We start from the raw sequence: 10,053 nt of genomic DNA on the forward strand, positions 1-10,053 counted from the left end.
CCTAATTAGGGGAAGTCTTGTGTAATTGATTCTTAATTGACAATCAGTTCCTTAACTGTTTTCTTACCTTATTTATGCTTGATTTTCACACTATAAATGTTCAACTCTTTCACAAACTCATCGTCAACTGAGAATCCTTCTGAACTCATACTCTCTCATAATAATATTCTCTTCTTATCTACACTGTGGCCTGTTTGCAAGACTACTACATTTTCTCTATTTTGTTTCTTTGAAACTGGTATGTCCTAATTTAAGCTTCAGCATCATCACAATGTATTCCGTTTACAGCTTTTATATCCATGTCTACTTTACTCTTTCTTTAAAGTTCAATATTTAAGTTAGTATACTCATATCTTTCTGTCTGTTTCTGTTGTGAATCCTTGCTCCCTATCCCCATTACCCTTATGTGTTTGAGAGTTATGACTTAAGGCATGGCATGTGAGTTGTTGCCTATGAATTAACTTTGAACCAATAGGGTCTTAACTTCTAAGCAAACAGGCTGGAGGGTGTGCCAGCATCTCTCATTGCTGGGTGTGCCTATCAGCCTGCTTTTCTTTTACTCTTGCAAATTTCCTCATTCCCCTACACCCCTATGTGTACTGATTTAAGTTGTTTCCCTTTTCCCTTTCAGCACTCTATTTCTGCACTTGCACTCTCTCTTAGTCTCTAAGTTCTGCCCCCTCTTGTGAGCCTTGCCTTGGGACAGTTCCCTCTGAACTGGGACACCTGAGGGCTAGCCCTTCCACACTGCACTATGTCTTAATCCGGTAATACATTTGGGTGTAAGTACTGCCCGGAGTTCATATGAGACTCTTAGGGAACTTTGACACATCCAAATGGGAGAAAGGCATTGGAACATGATCTCTTGGAGTTGGTTTACTTCATATTTCAGACAGGAAATCTGAATCAGGCTCTCCTTGATTGTACTTTTTAATTTCTGATGTATTTTCTTTACTTTACTTTATTTTTCTGGGCTGTAATAACTTTGTAATGAAAACTCGCGGGGATGGCTAGTGAAAAGGGAGGGGTAACTATGTATGCAAAAAGGGGTAGATAACCTGCCTATAGGAGTTTCTGAATTTCTACATTTCCATGTAGATAACCATGTCTATAGGAATCTCTGATTTCTATACTTCCATATAGATTCCATGTCTATAAGAATCCTGCATTCTCATATATAGATATCCTGTCCATAGGAGTTTTCTGAATTTCTGCACTCTCATATAGATATCATGTCTATAGGAATCCTGCATCCTTTCATATAGATATTATGTCTATAATTACTCGAAATCTGAATTTTGCATATGCATATATAGAAAATATGCATATAGGTCTTTCTGAATCTTGCATATCCACTTTCATTAGGCAAACATGTTTATAGGTCTTAAATAACCAACTACGATTAGATATCATGTCCATAAAAAATACAACACCTAGATATCATGTTTGTAGGATTTCTGCATTTCTCTATGTCTATAAAAGTGTTCTAAAGTCGAAAAATGCATAGAAAGCATGCCAATAGGAGCTTTAATCAAATCTGAATCGCCTCACTCGCTTATGAGTCTAAAACCAACAATAATAATGCATTACCAGTTGCAGAACTTATGCTCTTTTGATAAAACTCGTCCTCCTTTAATAATTGACAACTTTTCTTAAATCAGTATGTAATCAGCTCATATCCTTATTTTTGAAATCATTAGATATATTGCCTATAAGGTCTTCGTCTAACACTTAGGCAAGCCATAAGGTGAAAGCTTATAAGCTGAATCAGATTTTATATGCTACAACCAGCAGGCAGGCCTGATTCGGGCTTCTTATCTGAACTATGTAATAAATCAGTCTGCCTCAACCTTTTAAGTTTTAATCAGACCCTAAACAGTACATGCAAGTTATACTACATTATGTGCTTTCTTCGGTTTAAAGGAGGTCTGTCTGAGCCCTTTTTATTTGTTATATGCTTCCCCAAACGTGTTATATGTGTTTTGTTTGTCGCCTTAGTATTTTACCTTTTGAAACCACAAATAAGCTCAATACCTCCTCCCTTTAGGATTATTTGTCCCAAATGCCTCCGGGGCTGATAGGATTGGGGTGGGTAATAGCATGCAGTAAGTAAACGAGACCACTCCGCGCTTTAATACCTTAACGGGGTGGGAAATGGTAGATATGGATATGATGACCATGCGATAACATCACGTGTAGCCCCTCAATGAGGGGTGATTACCGGATGTTGTGTGGGGTGATCCATATTATTAATAAACATAGGACCCCCCCCCCCAATCCCCTTCCCTTTGTTTTCTTTGTTTCTTTTAAATCTTTTTAAACCATTTCTTTTAAGAAAATCAACTCTTTTTAGTTCCTTTTTCTTATTTTTGTTTATTTGTAGCCATTACATGAAAATCCCCTCTTATTTGAAGCCTTTATTTTCCCCTGTGTTATTTGCACTTAAGTCACAACAATAGTTTGGCCGGGAACCACACTAGTGAATCTGAGGGGTGCCTAACACCTTCCCCTTGAGATAATTTCAAGACCTTACCCAATATCTGGTTACTCAAAACAAACCCCTCCTAGTGTCCTAATGCACTTTAATCATTAGGTGGCGACTCTTCAAATCAAACTCAATTCCCAAAAGGAATGAGTTGTCCTCCCAAATGTCATAAACTCGATTTCGCGAGAAAAAGGGGGCGCGGCAATTAAGATACTCCTCTTTTGATCCCATTGGCATGCTCAGGATATTCTTTCATTTTAAGAAAACTTTTGACATCGTGATACCAAGGTTCATCATCCGGTTGTATTTCAATTGCATTTCAATAAGTGTCTTTCCCAAACTCAAATTTCCAACGGGAGTGTTACCCGTGTACAGAAGCATTGAGGCCAAAGTAGCTACCGCATCTGCTAACTCATTGTGGAATCGCGGAATGTACTTGAACTCCACGGACTTGAACCATTTACTGAGGTTTTCCACATGTTTCCTATACGAGATGAGTTCGATGTCCCCAGTTTCCCACTTACCCTGAGCTTGCCGAATAATCAAATTAGAATCATCCATGATTAGTAATTCTTGCACATCTAGATCAATCGCCATATTCATACCCATGATGCAGGCTTCATATTTGGCAGTGTTATTTGAGCAAAAGAAATGAAGATGGGCTATTTTTGGATAGTGTTAACCTGCGGGAGAGATAAGAACTGCCCTTATCCATATGTCTTTTGTCTTTACAGCCCCATCAAAGAACATTTTTCAGGCATTGATGTTCTCTAGAACCACTTCAACCAAATTTAATTCTTCATCCGGAAGTAAGTGCTTAAGGATTAGTATTCATCATCGACCGGGTTCTCAACTAGATGATCTGCCAAGGCTTGAGCTTCATTGCAATGGGGGTGACATAGACAATGTCGAACTCAGTGAACATGATTTGCCACATCGCTAACCTTCTAGTGGGCACCGACCTTTGGAATATATATTTCAAGGGATCCATTCTAGTTATGACGTACATTTTGTAAGCCAGCACGTAGTGTCTTAGCTTTTAGGCAACCCAAGATAGGGCGCAACAGGTTCTCTCCAACAAAGTGTACTTGACCTCATAACTAGTGAACTTTTTGCTCAGATAATATATTCCATGTTCTCTCTTCTCGGTTACATCATGTTACCCTAGGACACATCCAAAAGAGTTTTCTAAGATTGTCAAATACAAGAACAAGGGTCTTCCTGGTCCGGGTGGAACCAACATTGGAGGGTTCGCTAGATATTATTTGATTTTATCGAAAGCCTCTTGACATTCATCTATCCACTTAATTGCTGCATCTTTCTTGAAAAGCTTAAATATGGGTTCACAAGTTGTAGTAAGCTGAGCAATGAACCTACTAATATAGTTCAACCTTTCGAGCAAACTCATAACCTCTTTCTTGCTTTTTGGAAGCGAAAAATCTAGAATGGATTTTATCTTTGGGGAGTCCAATTCGATGCCCCTCCGACTGACTATAATCCCAGAAGTTTCCCAGATGGAACTCCAAACAAGCACTCAATCGATTTCAGTTTCAAGTCATATTTGCTCAACCTCTCAAAGAACTTTCTTAGATCTTGCACATGGTCTTCTTGCATTCTAGACTTCATAATCACATCATCCACATGTACCTCAATCTCTTGATACATCATGTCGTGGAAAATGGTAGTTGTGGCCCTCATATATGTTGCCCCAGCATTCTTTTGACCAAAAGGCATGACCCTCTAACAGTATGTGCCCTAGGGTGTTGTAAAACGGTCTTTCCTGCATCCTCTTCATCCATCAAAACCTGGTGATACCCAGCATAACAATCCACGAAAGGCTGTATCTCATGTTTGGCACAATTATCAACGAGGATGTGGATATTTGGTAAAGGGAAGTTGTCCTTGAGAATTGCATTGTTCAAATCCTATTAATCAACACAAACTCGCATTTTTTCATCTTTCTTAGGCATTGACACCACATTAGCTAACAACATGGTGTATCGAACAACTCAGATCACACCAACTTTGAATTGTTTTGTGATTTCTTCATTTATCTTATCACTAGTGTCAATTTTGAACTTTCTTTGCTTCTGTTGGAAAGGTGGATAACCGGGACAAGTAGGCAATTTATGCACCACCAAATAAACACCGAGTCCTGGCATGTCATCATACGACCATGTGAACACATCTTTGAAATCAAATAATAGTTTGATCAGGGTATCCCTAGTTTTCTTATCAGCGTGGATGCTTATCTTTGTTTCCCTAACCTCTCCCGAGTTTCCCAAATTGATTGGATTGGTTTCGTTTATGTTCGGCTTAGGCTTATTCTCAAATTTTTCCAATTCTCAATTTATCTCCCTAAAGCCTCATCTTTATCATATTCTACTTCTTGATTCATTATTTCAAAGTTAGACAGCGCTTTTATGATTTAGGCATGAAGTCTGCAAGCATGTCATATTACTAAAATCTGCATTATTAGAAGTGAAAGAAGTTAAGAAAAATAACAAAATCACAAAAAAGAAAAAGAGACATTCATGAACGATGAAATATTGATTTTATTTTATTAAAGTGGAAAGATAGAAGGGTTTACATTAGAATTTAAAGACAGTAAACTAAAAAGATTTGGGTTACACCCTAAAATAACCCATAATGCAGAAAAGACAATAAGACTGACTACTAGGATTCTAGTCTGGTAGGGAACGGGGTAGCACTCAGTTCTTGAGCTTAAACTTTAATCCCATGTATTGCACTTCGGCCTGGCTCATGCCTTCCCCTAGTTGGACCATGTTGGGTTCATATATCATCTTCTTCAGAGCTCCACATATGTCATCTATCTCTTTGGCTATGAAGGCATCTTTTTCGTCCTCCACATACTTTGGTTTGGCAAACAACTAGGAGAGATATGGGATAGGCCTTGACAGAACCCACCCGTTCTCTTTGCATTAATTAGCCCATGTTCTGTCTACTGATGTGGGTCGGAAACCAAGCCTAAAGGTATTCTCATTTATGACCGGGGAGATAAGCTTAGTAATGCCTTGCAAAGATTTCCCGAGCCCACATAACTGATGCATTGGACAAACAAAGCTGAGGTAGCGGGGCCCCTTCTTCAAACTAGTCAGCGACCACAATTTCAAAAGCATGATACACAAATGTATTCACTGCCCTCTCTAGCTTCAAGACACGGGACTAAGGGGTCTCGATAAATGCATTTCTCATCTTCTCCATGGACAATGATTTTCTGATTATCATGTTCAAACTTGACCATCTGATGGAGAGTGGATGGAATAGATCTGACGGCGTGAATCCAGGGCTTGTCGAGAAGGATGTTATACGATGTTTTCAAGTCCAAAACTTAGAAAATCACCTAAAAATCCATAGGGCCAATAGTCAAGAACAAATCGATTTCTCCAATACTATCCCTTTTGACCCTAACAAAGGCTACACAAACATTGTTGGCCCGGATTCGTTTTGTACCAATTTCCATTCTCTAAAGCATTGAAAGGGGACAAATATCTACTATCGTACTACCATCCAACATAACTCTTTTCACTTAGTAGCCTTTACACTTAATAGTGAAGTGGAGGGCTTTGTTGTGTACAACTCCCTCTACAGGCAAATCATTGTTGCTAAACGAGATCTTATTGACTTTGAAAAATCTCTCAGCCATTCTTTCCAATTGTGCAACAGTTGTCTCATCCGGGACATAATCTTCATTCAAATATTTGAGCATCACCTTTCGGTGTTCATCTGAACTTAGTAATAGAGACATAAGTGATATCTGTGAGGAGGGTTTTCGGAGTTGATCAACTATCGAGTACTCCATAGTTTTCATTTTTTGAAGAATTCCTCATCCTCTTAGTTGCTAATAGGTTTCTTTGGTGGCATATGGTTGTCTCTATTTTGCTAAGCTTTTCTTAACTCATCTGAGGTACAGTATCTCCCCGGTGGGGTCATCTCATTAACATTCCCCGTAATTTCTTTTCCTTTGTAGGTAACAACTATTTTATTATAGTTCCAAGGAACTACTTTAGGATCTTTAGTTGGACTTTATGGTGTGGGGCTGATAAACACATGCTTAGTCAGCCTTGGTGTTTTTCTCAAGCCCCATGCTACCTGTGTTGTTCCCTTTGGTACGTACAACTTCGGTACGTTCGGTGTGATCTTTCTTTCATCCACTTTCTTTCGGACACTGAGGACAAGCTCTTCTTTCTTTGATTCTTTTGGAACATAAAGAACAAACTTTTTTTTTTCGGGTGCCGACTCAGCTTTAGTTTCAACGGCCTATGGGATCGGAGCTATTTTCTTTTTTAGGTTTTGCCGGTTGTGCTGATGCTTTAGGTTTTACCTCAGATGTAGCAATAGTCGTGGGTTTATCCTGAACCATGTAGCTACAACAGGCTAAACTGCCAAAACTCGTATAACTATCGGTGTCTAATACCCATGAGCCACCTGCTCTGGAGTGTGAGTAGTGGGAGTCTGGGTGCCTCCCCAAGACCGAGAAACGATTGATGCCACAGGAAACACATCATTCTGGGCCATACTCTCTATAAGACCAACCATGCAAACTAATAATCTTTCCTACTGGCTCTGTCGGAAAAAGATCTCCTCATCTGCTTTATCTAAGGCTCAAGAACAAGTGTCTATGCTCATGCTCTAGGCAGATCTATGCCTATAACTCGGCCCCGACCCCTACCCTTGGTAGTGGCTACAACCTGAGGTTCTGGCTCCTGATCAGCTACGGATGTTGTATGTGTCCTCACCATCTAGGAGAGAATACGAGAAGAATAATTCAAACTTAGCGATAAAACAAAGTCACATGATAGAGAAAGAAGGAAAGTGAAATTTCCTAAAGCATGATGGTATCTAGAAGATAATTGCAGACGTTTCCATAAAAATACTCAAGACTCTACTAAGCTTGCTCATTACTCGTGAGACCTAGGCAACCTAATGCTCTAATTCCAACTTGTCATTACCCATAATCTCAACCAATCGGGTTCGTAATGACGCCTAACACCACTTTCTAAGAAAGCCAACACACAATAGATAAACAAGAAGAACTGCTATAAAGGACTAACAAGAGAATAACAACATAATGTAAAGGCAATTCTGAGATAAACATATTAAGACAAAATCTATCAACTACGCGAACCATCCCAAGATGTGGAGTCACAAGTACATGAGCTTTTAGAGTATTCTACATAGACTGTTCTGAAAGAAATACAACACCGTCTGAAACAATACCTTAGATCACTGCCTAGAATCTGCTAAGTACCTCTTGGGACTCCGTTGGTACCAATATCCTGATATGCACAAGAAGTGCAGAAGTGTAGTATTAGTACAACCAACCCAATGTACTTAGTAAGTGTCGAGCCTAACCCCGATGAGGTAGTGACGAGGCTAAGATAGGATACCTACTAAAAACCTGTGCAGTTATATACCAGAAAATAATAAAATAAAATATAAAGAATCAAATATGACAACGGGATAGGGACATGTAAAAGGGACTACAAGAAAAAACAACAAGTAAAGAATCACCGAGTAACCTCTTTCCGAAGTAAGGAACGAAACCACCAAGTTAAGTTCACATTCTAAGTATCAAGGTAAATCGCAAGGAAATCAACGAATTTGCATGAAATAACCCTCATATTCAAAGCCTCCAAACCAGTCAAATAGTTAAGCAAGTGCATGGCATCATCCTTCATGCTTTTTTTCTCGTCCTCACATATAAAATAAGAAAGCAATTGCACGACATCACTCTTCATGCTTTATCCTTACGTTCACTAAGGAAATGATATCAACGTGCAAATAAGACACGGAAACACCCTTCGTACTTTTTACCCTTCCTCACTAAGCATTCATAATAACACAATACCAAGAAAGGTGGTAAGCAAATTCAACTTCAATAATAGTATTTGAACATAACTCGTCATATGAAAATCTTTCAACAATTTGTGCCAATAACCAGTCAATAAATTCGACAATCTCCACACCCAACATCACAACAATCTCAACATAAGAAATAACATGAATGCGAGTAATCAAAGAATTAACACTCTATCTAAAGCATGGAAGATATAATACATGAATTAACATGGTATAAGTAAAGCAGATTCCACCCTACCAATGCAGATACACTCGCCACCTTGCATATATGTTTCCCCCAATACATAATTCATGTAGAAAATAGATTCAATTATTCCTTATTTCCCTCAAATCAAGGTTAACCAAGATACTTAACTCTTTCCAGAAATAAGTCAACAATCCAATACAACCTTTTCTTTAGAACAAGTCATCAAACCAGTTGAATCTAGTCAAATATTGTTCAAATAATTCAAAACAATCTTTAAAAACTACCAACGAATATTAAAAAGTTCAATCTTTAACAAAATTGAATAGGTCAACAAAAAGTCAACCTGTGCCAACATGGCCGAAATCAGAGACCACGACCGAATTCTGATTACTCACTCACCCTCCCCCCTCGAGTCCAGATATGGTATTTATTTTAAAATCTGAGGGTTAAATCACAATTTTATAAAATTCATAAATGTTACCCAAAATCCCTAATTTCTATCTTAAAATTCATAGATTTGATAAAGAAATTTATAAAAAAGTAATTGAAATTACTTGTAAACAAGTTAAAGTTGCTAAACAATGAATTTGGGAAGACAATTCTCGCATATGTGAAGTCTAGGGTTAAAAATAGTGTAAAATGAGCTAATCCAGGAATTCCCATATTTTATCTAGCTGCAGACATCACAATTGCGATAGTCGCAAAAGCAAAAAACTGTTCTTAAAAAATGATCAGTTGTCGCAATTGCGACACATACTTCACATTTGTGAAAAAACACCAAACGCAAATACGATACTGGCTTCGCAGTTGCGAAGGTTGCCCAGCTCAGTCCCCGCCGGCAAAAGTGACACATTGATCACAAAAGTGATGCCTGCCTTCTTGCAAATGCGACCACTGCTTCGCAAATTATGAAGCTTGCTTCCCCAGCCAAATATCGCAAATGCGAGCTTGACTTTGTAAAAGCGAAGCTCGCACTTGCAAACAGGTCCTCACAAATGTGAGACCTACAGATCAACTGGTGGGAGTTTGGGTCATGAAACTCTATCACGGAACTTCCTGAAATTTTTGAACCCGTACAACCATTGCCCCATAGCCTTCAACGTTTGTAAAGTGGATTCCTTTCAAACAATACAATAACAAATTGTTTATTTCAATATAATTTATATACATAAACAGTGACATTGTTTCGCGAACCAGATTTGAACCGCTATCTTCAACATAGGTCCATCCCTGGCAGTAAATATCTATGTTATCGTGTTAATGGCTATCGAGAATGCCATTACATTTGAATTATCTAAGTTAATAAACTTTACTATACTTCATAAGTGATTCTTGGTTGTGATTTCATATTTCATTATTTCTGCTCTCTTTTTATTTGTTCTTTTGTGTTGATAGAATACCACGTGACTTTTTCTCATTTTAAAATGAAATGCAAGATTTTGATGAACTTTCTGCAGAATATATGGAAGGTGATTATTTTCAGTTTCTCTTTACATCC

This window comes from Nicotiana tabacum, chromosome 8, assembly GCF_000715075.1.
Source record: "Nicotiana tabacum cultivar K326 chromosome 8, ASM71507v2, whole genome shotgun sequence".
NCBI lineage: Eukaryota > Viridiplantae > Streptophyta > Magnoliopsida > Solanales > Solanaceae > Nicotiana > Nicotiana tabacum.